Genomic DNA, 15,732 nt, shown 5'->3' with positions numbered 1-15,732 from the left:
TGTGAAACAAATAATCACACAAGTAACCACACCATTCAACTCATGATAAATACTGTAAAAGGAATATTCAAAACGCTATGAGGACTTACAGGAGGGGGACACAGTTTAAGGGTCCAGGAGACCTTGAAGAATCAATGTCTAAGCTGAAAGCTGAAGGAATAGGAGTTAGCTAAGGCAACAACTCAAGGCCCCAGGTGGTCCCCAAGTCTGGAGGAACAGGTGTGCCTTGGGGCCCACCTGGAAGGGAACCCATTCATCCGCCTCCCCCACCTCTGTCTAGACGTCTCCAAGTACTGTGGGTGCTCAGGACAGTCCTGTAAGCAGACCAGTCAGGGATCATTACTCACATTCTTCAGATGAAGAATTTGAGAACTAAAGAAGACTCCACACACAGGCTGCAAACTAGGAGTGGGAAGTCTCAAAGGCAGTGAGAGCGGCCTGGTACAGTTGCTGCTGTGTTCACCCTCCCTCTCCCCAAGGACCCAAGGATTCCAGGACCCAGCAGGCTCCCTGTCTCTCTCCGTCTGTCTCTCTCTGTCTCTGTCTCTGTCTCTCTCTTGCTCTCTCTCTCTATCTCTCTCACATGCACGCTCTCTCTCATCCTCCAGTCCCATCCTCTTCCATATCCCACCGTATTTGATTATGACCAGGCCTAGGCATGCAACAGTTGGAAACCTCAGGATCCGCAAGTGCAAGAAACCCTGATTTGAAACAATCCAATGAAAAAAACAGAAGAAAATTTCCAGAACTGGGGCTCCCGTGTGCTAGAAGTCACATCATACCCATATGCCCCAAAGTTAATACGTGCTAAATACAGAAAGTCATCTGACCCCTGTTCTATTGTGGGAGAAGGGGACTCATAATTTCTGGACTCCTGGAATTTGCCAGACACTGTATTAGAAGTTTTTATGCACATCAACTCACTTAATCCCAGCCACCACTCTAGGTAGTAGAGATGTTTATCTTCACATTGTGGATGAGGAAACAAGTTTGTGAAAGGGTGGTACCCAAATTCACACAGCTAATAAGTGGCAGAGCCAGGATTCAAACCCAGGTCCCTCTAAGCATAGGTTACGGGGTCCTGCTCTCACAGCACACTTCAATGTAGGCACTACTTTCAAGGCCAGCCAAAGTAGGCAGGCTCCTTTCCTGAGGCCACGGCTGCTGTGCTGGGTAGGATTTCCCCAAGGGCCTGCTGCCTTTGCAGCTGTCTCCTAACTAATGCCCCATTTTTGGCTAGGGAAACCCAAGGAATAGAAAGAACGCCCTTGTTGGCCGCCTCCCTGAAGAAATTATAAATAGTGCATCTGTCCCTTGGCCCCTCCCATGATCCAGGGAGTGGGGAGGGAAGAGAAATCCAAGTGGCTCCCAGCAGCTCTTATATCTTGACTGAAGGAGCTGGGGCTCTTCTCAGGGACCTAAAGAAGTTAGGGTCGGACACTTGGCAGGGGAAAGAGAGAGCACCTCTTTATCCAGACTGAGGGTCTCCTGTCTGGCAGAATGGCAAAGACGGGTGTGAACCAGCCCTGAGGAAAAAAGGGAGAGCAGAGAGGAGTGGGCTGTGGGGGTCCAGTCAGGTGGGGAAGGGGCCTCACTGCTAATGCAGTGGGCAGTGCTAGGTGGGATTTAAATCCACTTCTTCAAAGAGCCAGTCTTTTCTAGCCTCACTCATCCAGGTCCTTAATGACACTCAGAACCTGTGCTCCACCTTGGCAACCTTGGTGAGGACCCTTGCTCTTGGGTGGCTCCCTGGTGGTCCTCCTGCCAGCCCTGAGCAAAGGGGAGCACCTCCCCCACACCCCGTTGCACCCCATGGCCTCAGGATGGTTCTAGCTCCAGGCAGGCGCCCTGACCAGTTCTGTGACTGTTGTGGGAGGAGGCAAAGGGGCCAGGGTAAGTTTGCAGTGACTGCCCGTCCACCTGCCCATCCACAACTCCACAGCCAGGCCCAGGGCAGGAAGAGGCTGGTAGGGAATGGAGGGAGGGAGGGGCTGCTGGAGGGGCTGGAGCTAAATCCATTCAGGAGCCAGGGAGTGTTTCCTCACCCTGACCTTTCCTTGCTGCTTCCTTTCCCCTTGAATTTCCTCCCTGAATAATAATCTCTTATGCTTATGCTGTAAATTTTCACTTTACAGATAGATCTCTTTGATATATGGGATTGAATTTATGGTCCCAATAACTCTGCAGACGGTATTATTATCTCTACTTTACAGATAGAAAATGGGAGGCTAAGTGATTTGTTCAAGGGAAAGTTGACTTAACGTATAGAAGCACAAGGGAGATGGGGGGAGACAGCCATCATTTCTTGGGAATTCCTGCAAGAGAAATGGAAATCCCATCACCAGCTGCTGGAGCAATGGATTAGTATCCCCCTCCCCACTCCCCAAGAGCTCTTTGAAAAGCAAGGAACAGAGAGAGCCTCTCTCAGACTGGCAAAATGCGTGCCGCCCACAGGGCTGTGGGCCTGCATCCTGATGGTGCACAGGAGGTAGTGAGGAGAAGGCAGCTTCTGTGAATCTCAGCTCAGGAAAACCCCAGGACTCAAGGACACACTGCTCCCCATCTCTGCCCCCACCCCAGCAGGCTCATGGACATCCCAGCACCCACACGCCCCCATCTGTGTCCTTCTTGCTTCCGGCCAGAAGGAGGGAGGCAGACAGACAGGAGGTGCAGAGAGGCTCTGCCCTGCCCCCTCCACTGTCTGGATCTCTCAGCTTTCTCCTTCCTCCTGCCTGCCCCTCCCCTCTCCCCCACACTAGACACCAACTCAATTTGGCCTCTCCTCTCTTTCAAGGTCATCTCTCTCAGCTGGGCCAGCTTCACATCCCCCAGCAGCCAACATCTCCCCATCTCACAGACCTCCCTCCTGTGGTTGCTGGCAGCTTAAAGGAGGGTCTCCATAAGGAGGGGGGAAGCTGGTTTCTTTCCCCATGGCTCCCATGTCTCCCTTCTCCTCCAAGAGTGATAAAGCAGCCAGGGGACCACCTCCTTCCTGTCTCACTGCACAGCCCCCCAAACTCAGACCTCCTTCTGATCTTCAGACCAGCCTGTTCATCCCTCCCAGGCGTGGAAAAAACCTGTGGCCGGGACAGGCGTGTGCACACTGTCCAGTACGTGCACGCAGAACGCGCTACACCTGCTCTCTTCTTTCCTCCCCTCTGCAGTCTGGCTCCCTTCCCACACCCACTGCTGTGCCCCAGGCACCGGAGCAAACAGTTCTCAGCCTTTTCCTGGCACTGCCGGTCCCAGCCCCGTTGCCCTGAATCCTCGTCTCTGGGGTGTATCTAACACACAGTTCACGCAAAGGAGGAAACGCAAAGTGTTCTCTGCTGCCGCCACCTGCAAAGGAACCATAGTTCAGGGAGCGAGCAGCTGGAATGAGAGTCCAGAGCCCTGAGTCTGACCACCCGAGGCCCTGGCTTGCTGTGCAACATGCGGCAAAAGTCACGCCAGCACCACAGTCCGCCTGCCTTCCACTTGGGGCCCCTCAGCCTACTTCTGTGGCTCAAAGCATAAAGAAGCCTGGTGGGCGTGGTGTATCTCCCCACCCCCATTACTTTTCTAGTCTAAGAACAAAGACCAAACGCTCCCCCACTATTCCCAGTAGCACAGGCCAACGTTGACAGAGACACCTAACGGTAAAGGAGAACAAAGGAAAACAAAGGGGAGTAAGGGCAGAAAATACACACCACACAAAATGTGTCTAGTCCCCAACTCAAGGTTTCTGATCCCAGATCGACTGCACTTTGACCCAAAAACTGGCTTAGCTGCAGGCCTTCCTGAGCTCCCCTCTGGTCCTGCAGAATAGGAAACAGTCCAAGCTCTCCTCCCACTTAGGCCAAGGAACCTGGGACAGGGACATCCATCCTGACCCCTCTTGACATTAGAGGCAACAGCTCTTGAATCACACGTTGTCCATGATCAGTGTTCACCCACCTAAGGATGACCAGTCACCAAAGGGTAACCGAAACACAGTCTCAGGAGAGGTGTTTCCCTCCCCCAGAGGGGACCCTGCATCCGAGGACAGGCTCCTGGAGCCCAGTGCCTGCAAGAAGAGCAGCACGACTCTTGGGGATCTAAGAAATCCCCATGGAGCCACGTCCTGGGAGACAGGCATGATGGCAGATTTGAACCCTGGGGACAAGTGATAGCAGGTGAGACTGTGACCTTGGGGAAAGTGCTGGGGGATGGGGGAGGTGGGGATTGGCATGGGCGGAGGAAAGGTGGGACCTTAGCCATGCATGAAAAATGCCAGGCTAGAGAGATGCCCACAGGCCCCATGCCCAGAACGCTCTGCAAAGTAGGAAGATGTTAAGCAGTTACACAGACGTTTCAAGCTAACGCCCCCTGCAGAGGAGAAAAAAAAACAAAAATGGAGGCTTTAGGGATTCAAGTCTTCCAGATCATCTGTATAGTTGGGTTAAGGTCACCTTGCCCAGGCAGGTGCTGGTACCCCTCTGAACAAGTCAATCTGAAAATAGGCTCCATTTTAAAGTCAGCAGATCAGAACATTATCCCTACAGAGATTATGGGAGGTAACGAAAGATGGGAAGAAATTCAGTGTTCCAAAGGCCTTGCGATGGCTCACAGACCTTCAGTCCAAGCTCCTGTGTCCAGGCAGGTCTTTATCTAGTGCAGGTAAAACTTCCCCTGGTTTTAAGTAAGAGCCAGAGGTCCAAGCTGCAGAAAGCTACCCAACCACCATTTGCAGGACACCGTTGCCTGGCCTTGGCGAGCCCTTTGCATTGCACGCATGGTTACATTTAATCCCCATAGTAGCTTGATGAAGTGAGCACTGCCCCAATTTTATAGAAGAACCCCGAGAGGTTAAATTCCTTGTCCAAGGTCAAGGAGTTCCTTGTCCGAGTTATGCAGCAAGTAAGAGGCAAGTTTGAATGGAAATTCAAAGTTGGCCTGACTGCAAAACCCTCTATCCCTCCTGGATCGGTGCTGGGTGTCTGACATTCCTGGTAAATCATGGGTCACCTCACGCTTCCCATAGGAGCCTTGTGTATGGAACACACCCAGCAAACACCACGCGGCCAGCTCCATGGCGTCGTGGTCCGAACGCAGGCTGGAAGAGAGCTGCCAGACATAAGGCAGAACGTAAAGAAGATAGAATTTATTAGAGGGAAGGTCACTGCCAGAACAGCAGGCCGGCTTCCTAGTAGTCTGGGAGAGTCGAGCCCCAAGCATGTGCTATCGATCAGTTTTTATAGCCAGAAAACAAAGGAATGGTCCAAGGTGAAAATTTCGTTTACTGATCTGTCGAGGCACATATACCTTCCTTCTATAGGGTGGGAGTGGGACAGGACAGATGCCTTTCCTTATTTGGGACAGGTCCCGTTGCCCAGGTGGGCGTTGCCCAGGGGGGCTCAGGAATTTCATAACCATCGCAACATGGTGGGGAGGGCAATTAAGAGTCCGGTAGAGGGTGTGACGCTGACACTTTTTCAGGCAGGGTCGTCCTCTGTCCTTGGAGCACCACACATGGCATGGGGAGGGAGGCAGACTTCTGCAGAAATCTGACCTTAAATAGCCCCTTTTCTGCCCCCTCCCTACCCCAGTGGTGGCACCCGCACACCTGGATTTCTCCTTCAAGCCTTTCCAGTCTAGATCTCCCTTCCCACACCCCCTCCCTTCCTACCCATTGCCTCTGAGCCCAACTTCTTGGCCCCTGATATTCTATTCACCGATTTCTTCCCGCTTCTTTCACCCTGAATACAATAGGCTCCTTCCTGTGTGTGTTGGTAAACAGAATCACGACATTCCGAGGGCGGTGTGTTCCAGACCAGGTTTCAGCTCCTCAAGGAGCCCCTCATGCCACAGTCTCTTCCTGATGGGGACAGAACATCCTAGAGAGGTGGCCTGGCCTGGCCCATGCCCTGCCTCTCTGCCCCTGCCACTCTTGCACATTGCAGCTTAGGGGACAAGTGGTACAGCGCCAAACGTACTGCCTCTATTTTTCCTCAGAGCCCGGGAATTGCTCTCTCAGCTCCTGCCTAGAATACTGGAAGAGGGATGGGAAGGGGAAAGCGTTCGTTTGTTTGTAGCCATCACCAAGCAGGTTCCTACCACCCCACACCCAGGCTGAGATCTGGTGGGTGGGGGAATGGTGTTTTCCAAGTAGCCTCCATGACAGCCGGCAAGGAAGCAGCAATGAACGTGGCAGAGACAACACCGGAGAAGGGAGATGCAACCACCCGCAGACAGCAGGCGGCCACAACTCCTCCAGCACAGAGGATGATGGGGATCCCCTAATTCTTGACTCACGTGGATCCTGAGCCTCAGTCTTCTGAGCAGGCTGGAGGAGGAGCATGAATCTGCAAGGGCTCATCAACCGAGAGATTCACACAGAACTAGGCCCTCCCTCAACCTTAACCATCTCCAGGGTCCTTCATTGATCCTTTGAACAAGTCTTTATTAAGTACCAACCATCAGGGACATTATAATAAATAGACAGACGAGGTCCCTGTTCTCAGTGGAGGAGGCAGGCAGTAACGGAACAAGCAAACAACCAGATCAACAGTATAACTCAGACACATGCAGCAAAATGAGGGTGATGTGACAGAGACTGGTGATAGCACCCGCAACGTTAGAAAGGGGAATTAAGGAAAGCCTCTTGGAGGTAGTGATGGTTGAGCTTGGACTTTCATGACAGGAAGGCAGCAGCCTTTCCAAATACGAGGCGAATGCTCTCTGGGCAGAAGGGACAGAAGAAGCAAAGGCCCTGTGCAGAAACAAGCAGATTCAAAGAGGAGAGAGGAGACCCATGCAAGCAGCCAGAGCTGCTTCCCCCTACCAGGGTGTGAGGTAGGGGGAAGCAGCCGGCCCTGAACATCAAGGTCTTGCAGGATTTTACTGGAAATGCGATGGGTCCTTTTCCGAGGAACTCAAACACCCTTACCTGCTTGCCTCTCTGTTAGTGATGCTAAAAACACAAGGAAGGAGAGGAAGGAAGCGTGATTCACTGGCGATGACATTGACCAGAGCCAGTATAACCTTTTAGGGAGGAAGGATCTGTTGCTTGGCTACCAGGCCTGGGGAGGGTCATGGGTGGAAACGGGCAACAGAAGTGGAGCAAAAAGAGAGACACCAGGGGAGGGTGTCTAGGGGAGGGCTGAGAGCAGGAAATCTCACCGGGCTGGAGCTTAAAGAGCGAAGGAGGCCTGAGCGGCTCCCAGGAGCCGTGGCGCTTTGAATAGAGGGGAACAGAGTATTTTAAGGAAGTTTGTTTGGCTTTCACACAGTGTAATTTCCCCTTGGTTATCCTCTCAAGAAGACCTCGTGTTAAGAGCTTCACTATGTCCCAAAGCTTTTAGAGTCTGATGTCAGCTCCTTTTAGACAAGTCTAGAGGCTTGAAGTGGGCCTCAGGAGAGCCCCAGTGCTCAGTGCACTGTTGAGATTGGAACACAGGTGAAAAGGGCTCCTGCTGGACACTGCTGTGTAGGCTCAGTCCAGTCACTTCTCTGTTCCCTTCCTCTGGCCATGAGAGGACTGACTTAGAGGATCTCTAAGGTGCAAGCGGTCTGGGGCTCCAAGATGCCACATGTCCTTTCGTTTCCTTAACAGAGACTTGAGAAGATGAGGCTTAGATCCTCCTGACCTCCAGAGAAGGTTGTCTCACCCCTGCAGCAGGCTGTCCTGCTGCCCTTAGTGCCGAGAGGGGACGGTTTTAGGGGCACACCTGCTCCCTGACCGCTACACACTGCTCAGGCCCAGCCTTCTCCAAGGAACTGACCTCCCTCAGGGACAAGGGACTCCTGGAAGCTTTCATCAGCGTCTGTCTTTCGATGCCAGGACTGGGTTGGGTGCAGCCCCGAGCAAGGTAGACCATGTAAACGACTCCTCAAGGAAGGTGGCTATGACCTCAGTGGTGAGATACCCCCTGGGGAGCAGAAGAGCCTCTTCACATTCTGGAGAGGGTCTGGGGTGACCTGTGACCCTGGCAGAGCCAAGAGTTCAGGCCCTCTCTCCTCCATACCCTGCTGCTTCAGGGTCAAGCAGAGTCTCCAGACCCTGGTCAGCCCTCTCCTTCCTGGTTCCTTCCTGGCTCCTTCCTTCTAGCTTGGCTGTAGGAACCCAGGCATAGCTGCTTTAGCAGGCTGCCTGCTTCCTTCAGCACAGCAAGTCCTTCCTGCAGAACCTGCAGCGCTTTCTACCACCTTAGTAACCAGCACACGTACCCAGCGCTCTTCCCCTCCTCCCCTCCCCTCCTCCCCTGCCTCCTGCCTCTTTCCTCCTTTCTCTCTCTCTCTCTCTCTCTCTCTCTCTCTCTGTGTGTCTCTCCCCCACCCCCTTCCTTTACCTTCTCCTGCTTCCTCCCCACCCCTCAGAGCCATTGCCACCTCCTGGGAAACTGAGAGGGTTTATCATCAAATCAGGCTTTGTCATAAGGAAAACAGGTTTATTTTCCTCACTTTGCGAAGGTGCTGACAGAAGCAGCTAGGTAAAGGGTGTTTTGTATATTCAAAGCCTCCATCTGTCCGTCCCCCACACTCCCTCACCCCCACCCCCATGGCTGAATCTGGCACTGTTTTCTCATTTTCCTCAAAGGCTGCTCCTCTGACCTGCCTCTTGGGTCCCCCATTCTCTTAACCCTTACCTGTGAACCTTTGCCCACAGGACCCATCCACTCCTAACCACTCCTTCATTCAGGTCATTTCACTCACTCAGCAGTTTAGAGTCACTGCTTTTATGTGCTAGGGACTCCAGGTGCTGTGGATGTGAGATACGGGGGTGGGGGGGTGGGTGCATGGATACATGAATAAACCACTAAAGTACAAAGCAGTAACCGTGGCAGCAGTGGTGGCACACGGCACCGAGGTGGGGCAGAGACCATGGAAGGCGGAAGGTGTACTGAAGGAGAAGATAGTGATGCCAGAGCAAGAAGCCTGAGGCCAAGTGGGATCATGGGATCAAGGGCTGGTGGGGGCATGGGGGGTGATGCGCTACAGGCCTGTACCCAGGGCACGCGCTGGTGCTGAGCAGGGTGATTCTGGAGCAGACGTTGTAAGCAGAGGAAGCAGGGGCGGGAGAGGCTTATGAAAGGAGCCCCTGCTGGGTGGCACATGGGGGATCAGAAGGGTCAGGCTGGTATCTCAGAAGTTCTGTGAAAGGCAGTTTTGAGGGGGACAAGCCTGGAGTCTGGGGGAGGGAGACTGGTTAGGAGGCCAATGCCATGAGAATCAGAAGTGAGTTCTGGGACTTCCCTGGTGACGTAGTGGATAAGACTCTGGGCTCCCAGTGCAGGGGCCCGGGCTCGATCTCTGGGCATGGGAACTTGATCCCACATGCATGCCGCAACCAAGAGTTCACATGCCACAACTAAGGAGGCTAGGTGCCACAACTGAGGAGGCTACATGCCACAACTAAGGAGGCCACCTGCCGCAACTAAGACCCAGCACAACCGAATAGAATAGGATAAAAAAATAAAATGAAGTGAGTTCTGAGTTGAGAACAGTGGTGGGACAGGAGAAGTCACAGGAGCCATTAAAGGAAGAGCCTGCAATAGTTTTGGGGAGTGGGACTCTCCAGCAGAGAGGCAGCTGAATCCAGGAGAGGGTATGCGATGGATTACTAAGCACATGAGCTGTGAGAAAGGCAGCCAGGGGGCAGAGAACACTGCCCAATGGGAGGAGCCCCAGGCCGGGTAGGTGTGCAGGCAAAAGAGAAGCCGGAGAGGTGAAAGCAGCAGGAGAGGCTGGCAACCCAGAAGGGAAGAAAAGGGGTAGAGGGTAAAGTGGGAGGTAGTCGGGTCAGGCTTCACTCAGAGCAGAGTGTCACTAACGGCTAACACCCTGTTCAGTGTGGAAGTGACGTTGGCCCCGGTGACCCCTGTGTGAGCAGTCTGGGCTCACTGCTGCCTCTCCCCTCACCTCTGGGGTCTTCCTGGAGACAACCACTCTTCACTCTGCCACCCCATTATCCATCACAGTGACTGCTGGTATTGAGCACCAACTGGCAGTCCACCCTTCCACGGGCTATGTAGCGTATGGGAGAAGCACAGCCCTCGTGCTCAGAGAGCTCCCAGGCTATTGCAGGAGCATGTGCACAAAATCCCCATCCATTAAAAAAGCAGCCAACAAGGGACTTCCCTGGTGGCGCAGCGGTTAAGAATCTGCCTGCCAATGCAGGGCACACGGGTTCGAGCCCTGGTCCTGGAAGATCTCACATGCCACGGAGCAACGAAGCCTGCGCACCACAACTACTGAGCCTGCCCTCTAGAGCCCGCGGGCCACAACTACCGAGCCTGTGCACCACAACTACTGAAGCCCGCGTGCCTAGAGCCCATGCCTCGCAACAAGAGAAGCCACTGCAATGAGAAGCCCACGCACCGCAACGAAGAGTAGCCCCTGCTCGCCAAAACTAGAGAAAGTCTGCGTGCAGCAACGAAGACCCAAGGCAGCCAAAAGAAAAAGAAAAAAGCAACCGACAAGTAATATCGACCAGGAATGAACCTAAAGTCAATGAGTGCATGCTAAAGTGACGCCCAAGAGAAGAGGCTGACTCCAGAAGGAAGGCAGGGACACCCCAACTGGCTCTGCAGCACCAGGACCGACTGGGACGTGAAGTCCGTAATTCATAGCCGATCAATCCTGGAGGGCCCAGTGCTCTGACCCCTTTGGAAACCTCTCTTCTCTGACAGCTGAGCCCTTCTCCTCGGAGGCCTAGGGCAGGAAGGTTTCTCTGTGAGATGTACTCTGGTGCCCCGCAGCCAGGATGATGGACGAGGAGGCAAGAGAGCTGCTCAGGGCGGCTGAGACCAGTGGGGCTGAGCAGGGAGAGAAATGTTATGGCAGAGCAACTGAGAAACAGGAGAAGCACTCGGGGGCTGCATGGGAGTGGCGGGGATCTAGGTCCTTCTCTCAGCCATCTCCATTCACCTGTCTGCCTCTTGAACCAGGTCCTAAGTTCTATGACACAAATGACACAGAGGGACAGCTGAGAGGGGAAGGTGAAAGATCAAGGTTCCAAAGGGTCATCTATTCCCTTCAAGGTCATGGGTTATGGAAAGCTCTTGGGTGTACTCAGGAGTAGCTCACCTGGCAGCCGAGACCTGGTCCCTGTTCCAGTGCCCCAGTGCCCCAGAAATGGGCCCAGCCCCAGATTCTCCTGGCAGAGATTCAAGCTCCCATTCAACCTCACTCCCTCAGGCATAGGAGATGCTGGGGCCAGCAGCTAGCAGAGGGAAAGACACATCTCCTTGGAATCAATCCAATCAGGACTCCATCCCAGGGTCCAAGGTGCAATAGAATGGCAGCCAATCCCTCCGGAAACTGACTGGCAGCCTCCACCGCCCATAGATGTGACGAGTAAGGCCTCAGCCTACTCTTTCTCCAGCCTTTGCGTTCCATTTGTCCAGGCCTCTGGAATGTACTGCATCCCTCCCATGTACACACAGGACGATAGGGATGCCGCTGTCCTCTCACTCCCCAGCAGCTGCTGGATAAGAGGGGAATCAAAGAAACAGAAACTCGTGGGAGCCACCCTTGCAAGCAGCAGAAGTGAAAGGAAGCTGGGCACAGGGGGAGGGGGCCTGGGGCTGGGCCAGCTGGCATTATCGGTCTCGCCTGCCCGACAGACAAAACGTGACTGCATTATTGGTTGGCTAATTGAACTCTCTTTTCTAGAGGTGAGCACAGAGCAGTAGGGTAACAGAGCCTCTCTAACCTGAGTGCTGCATGCTTTGTGCTTCCCTTACTCCTAGGTATAGGGTTATGCTGACAAGTCAAACATGAGCCTGTGCTGGAGAGTTTACTCCGGAGGCCATGGCTGAGGCAGTAATGCTAACAGTGTAAGACCTGGAAGCTCAAGGGAGGAGGGTGCCATGGGCTGAAGTCAGCTGGAAGCCTGAGTCGGGGAGGCAGTGTGTGAACTGCCATGGCCCCTCCTCACTCCCGCAGAGGCAGCTGTTTAGTACAACTTCTATGTGGCAGGGACAGGCCTTACACGCAGCACAGTACCTATTTATGGAAAGAATAAGAGGCTGCTGGCAGCGAAAGTATGTTTCTGAAGGTAAGCCACGTGAAGGGGCCCTCCTGGGTAGCTGGCCTTCGCCAGTCCCTCTCTTGCACGCCTTCCTTCATTGTGGCGGGGGGGGGGGGGGGCGCATCTTCTCCCTGACTCCTCTCCATCTCTACTTGGTTCCCTCCGCGTCTCCAGGTAGGCCCCTGTTCAAATCCCCTGTGTCCCTGAGGGGAGGAACGGGAGACTCCCCACCTCGCTCTCACACCCAAGACATCAGGTCGAAGATGCTGCCCTGGGTGCAGGCAAAATACAACTGCGTGCTTCCCAGCCCGACCCTTATCAGGCTCCTGGAGCATCAAGGAAGTGCCAGTTTCTCAGCAAGTTCCAGAGGCACCTTGCATTGAATAGCCTCCATTCGCCCCTCCGCCCCAGCTCCCACACCCTCCACCCTCCTCTACCCTGCTCTGAGCCCTGTATCTGGAAGGCTGATTTCTAAGCCTGCACCAGCCAGGCTCCCTAGACCTCCAGCGTCCAGTGGGATCAGCTGTTGGAGACCTGGCGCAGGAGGAGACTGTGCCGTCCTCGTCCCCTCGTTTACTCCCCGGCCCTCAGCCCTCCTCCGTCCGGCAGCCTCCTCCTGCCGCTGCAGCTCTCTCCAGGTCCCAGGGAAGGCCCTCCCCCATTCCTTCAGAGTGTTTCACCTTCCCTTGCCGGGGTGTATATGCCACCTCTTTCCTGCTGGAGCCCCTCTCATGCATACTTTGCCCCTGCTCTCCTCACCAGTGGGAAATAGGGAGAAAAGATGCCTTAGAACGCTGCCCCAGAACAAGGCCCAGGTTGGTTCACTTAGAGATGAATCTCGGTTTGAAACTTAGTTCTACTGCAAGGTAAGTTATTTTTCTTGTGTTTCACTTTTTTCATCTGGGAAACGGGAATACCGCTCCCTCTCGGGGTTGTTATGAGGGTTAAGTTAAGCAATGTACACACACGGTGCTCACCATTATTTGGCACACAGAGCTTGACAAACAGAAGTGACTGTTATTGTGCTTTAAGAGAAGTGTGACGAGCCCTAAATCCTCCCTCTTTGAACTGCCTTTGGGGCCCATCCAGCAGTCATGGTGACCAAGACATGGGGCTATTTTGGGGCCTCTGAGAGACTGCAGGACAATTCTTGTAGGGTGGGTCTCAGACTCCCCTTTCTTGAAAGGTTACCTTCCCAGGAGGCCTCCAACTTCTCTCTGATGCCACAGGAACAGCCTAGGAGCAGCATGTCGGGGGGGGAGGGGTTATAGAGACCCTTTGTATTGGAATCCCAACTGGTAAAGGCAAGGACGGGGCAGCCTGCCTCTCTGACTCGTTCCAAGTTTCATGAGGCTCGTTATCATACTGAGATCGTAGCTCAAATGAGCTTCTCTCATTTCCATGCTATCAGCTTCTGTGACTCATTCTCCAAGTCCCAGGGTGCATAAGGAGCCACTGAGGCTATGTGGATCCAGATATATCACATCTTGGAAGTGAGAAGCCGGAAAGGAGGCCTGAAGCCTCAGGTGACATAGATGAGGCCAAGGTGACGGCAGCTCCAGCCAGCATCGGCCTCGCAGGTGCTGACTGACTCCCAGGCCTATGGCATCCCCACTCCAACCAGATGCTAGAAGGGCACAAATAAGCTTAAAAAAGGAAAGGGCAATGGGGAACTAAGACCGATGAACTCCCCCTGTGTGCTAGATGTTGGGTTAGGCACTGTATACCCACTATCCAATTTGACCCATACCTTCAATCAGCTGTATCTCCATTTTACAGATAAGAAAAATCTAAGGCTCAGAAGGGTGATGTGTTTGCTGCATGATAGACAGCTAATCAGCGGTGTTCCAGCCCTACTCCTCCGCTTGCCCAAGCTGCATCCTCCCAGGGAGGAATGTTTCCTCACCGAGAGCATGCTGGGCGGCTGGGCGGCTGCACCTGCGGGCTCAAGCAGGGAGTGATGGAGGTCAGTGGGCAAGAGCACGGTGAAGCTTGGTGAGCTGCTGGGGCTGGTGGTGGCTGGGCCTGAATGGCAGGGGCCCTGAGCACACAGGTTGGGGGCTGGGGACAATCTTGGGTAGGGAGCTGGGCCCAGAGCGCCATGTGGTTCTCTGAAAGATGGGGGTGGTAGGAGTGGCAGAGAAAAAAGCTCAACCAATTTTAAAAAAATAAAAGAGACTTCCCTGGTGGCGCAGCAGTTAAGAATCTGCCTGCCGATGCAGGGGACACGGGTTTGAGCCCTGCTCCAGGAAGATCCAACGTGCCACGGAGCAACTGAGCCCCTGCATCACAACTACTGAGCCTGCCCTCCAGGGCCCGTGTGCTGCAGCTACTGAGCCCGTGTGCTGCAACTACTGAGCCCACATGCTGCAACTACTGAACCCCACACACCTAGAGCCCGTGCCCTGCAACAAGAGAAGCCACCACAATGAGAAGCCCGCGCACCACAATGAAGAGTAGCCCCCAGTTCGCCGCAGCTAGGGAAAGCCAGCGCAGAGCAACAAAGACCCAATGCAGCCAAAAATAAATAAATAAATAGGGCTGGCTCCGATGCCAAAAGAGACCCAGGCTTGGGGTCTGGGGCTGGGAAGGCTGGCTGTGGCCGGGGCCACCCCTGCTGGAGAGGGAGCCGCAGTAACAGGGATGTGGGCCATCCTGCTGAAAGCACTGGAGCCCCCCCTGCGGCTCTCCCAGTGTGACCTCAGGGATGACAGCATAACCAGCCTTGAACTAGGCCCTGAGGCAACTCAGAGGACACAGGGAAAGGGGAAGGGAAAGGAAAGCTAGGGAAACAGAGAGGAGAGCTGGAACTCTCCTGCACCCTGAGAAGGAAAGGGACCCCCTCCTGGGTCAGGGTGGAGGGAGTGCCCCTTGAGGCATTTGTGTTGCCTCCCCCCATCCTGTCCTCTCTGAAAGTAGAGGAGCCTGGGTGTCAAATGACCGCTAGAGCACAACTCTGTGGAGGGACAAATCCCCACTATAGGATTTCTATGACATTTCTAGTACAGACACTCAGCAGCAGTGTGTCTAGGACACTGTCCTCCTGGCCCCTCTGCTACAAGCAGGCCGATGGGTGGGCCACCAGAAGAGCTCAGATTTCACCAGTGTCGACCACAAAGGCCCGCAATCATTTTTAACTGCTAACACCTAAGCTGCTTAATATTTTCAGTAGAACTGAAAAACATTCACGTTAGACATCCATTGTTTGCGGGTGTAGGAAATCCATTTTCATAATGCTTAATCTTTTTTGATTTATTGAATTTTCACTTGACTTTTATTGGCCACTCTCCCCCGCTGCACTTGCTACAAGAGCTTCGCGGAGCAGGGTAATTGTTTGCACAAATTCAGCCGGGAGAGAGGATGGCATCCTGGGTAGTGAGACAGTGCCAGGTGCCAGCCTGCAGCAGGACCCTGGTACCATGAGGGCTCTCAGGGCAGTAATGGACAAAGGCTTCAGCCAACCAGAATGGCCTTCCCCTCAGCACACCAATGGGGGCGGGGAACTCGGGTGCACACCAGGAGCCAGAGCTGAAGCCCAGCGCAGGGGCCATGGGAGCTCTTCCTGGACAGGACAGGGTCGGGCTGTGCAGGACTGACATCATCAAAGATCTAGAAGATTCTGCCACCACCTCTCTCTGAAGCGGAGTTTTCCTCACCTACAAAGTACAAGACCTGAGTCTAATCCCAGCTCTGCCCCTTCCTAGCTGAGTGACCTTCGGCAAGTCACTCTGATTCTCCGA

The sequence above is a fragment of the Phocoena sinus genome, chromosome 1 (assembly GCF_008692025.1).
Source record: "Phocoena sinus isolate mPhoSin1 chromosome 1, mPhoSin1.pri, whole genome shotgun sequence".
In the NCBI taxonomy this organism is placed as follows: Eukaryota; Metazoa; Chordata; class Mammalia; order Artiodactyla; family Phocoenidae; genus Phocoena; species Phocoena sinus.
Note: the sequence above shows the minus strand (reverse complement) of the source record.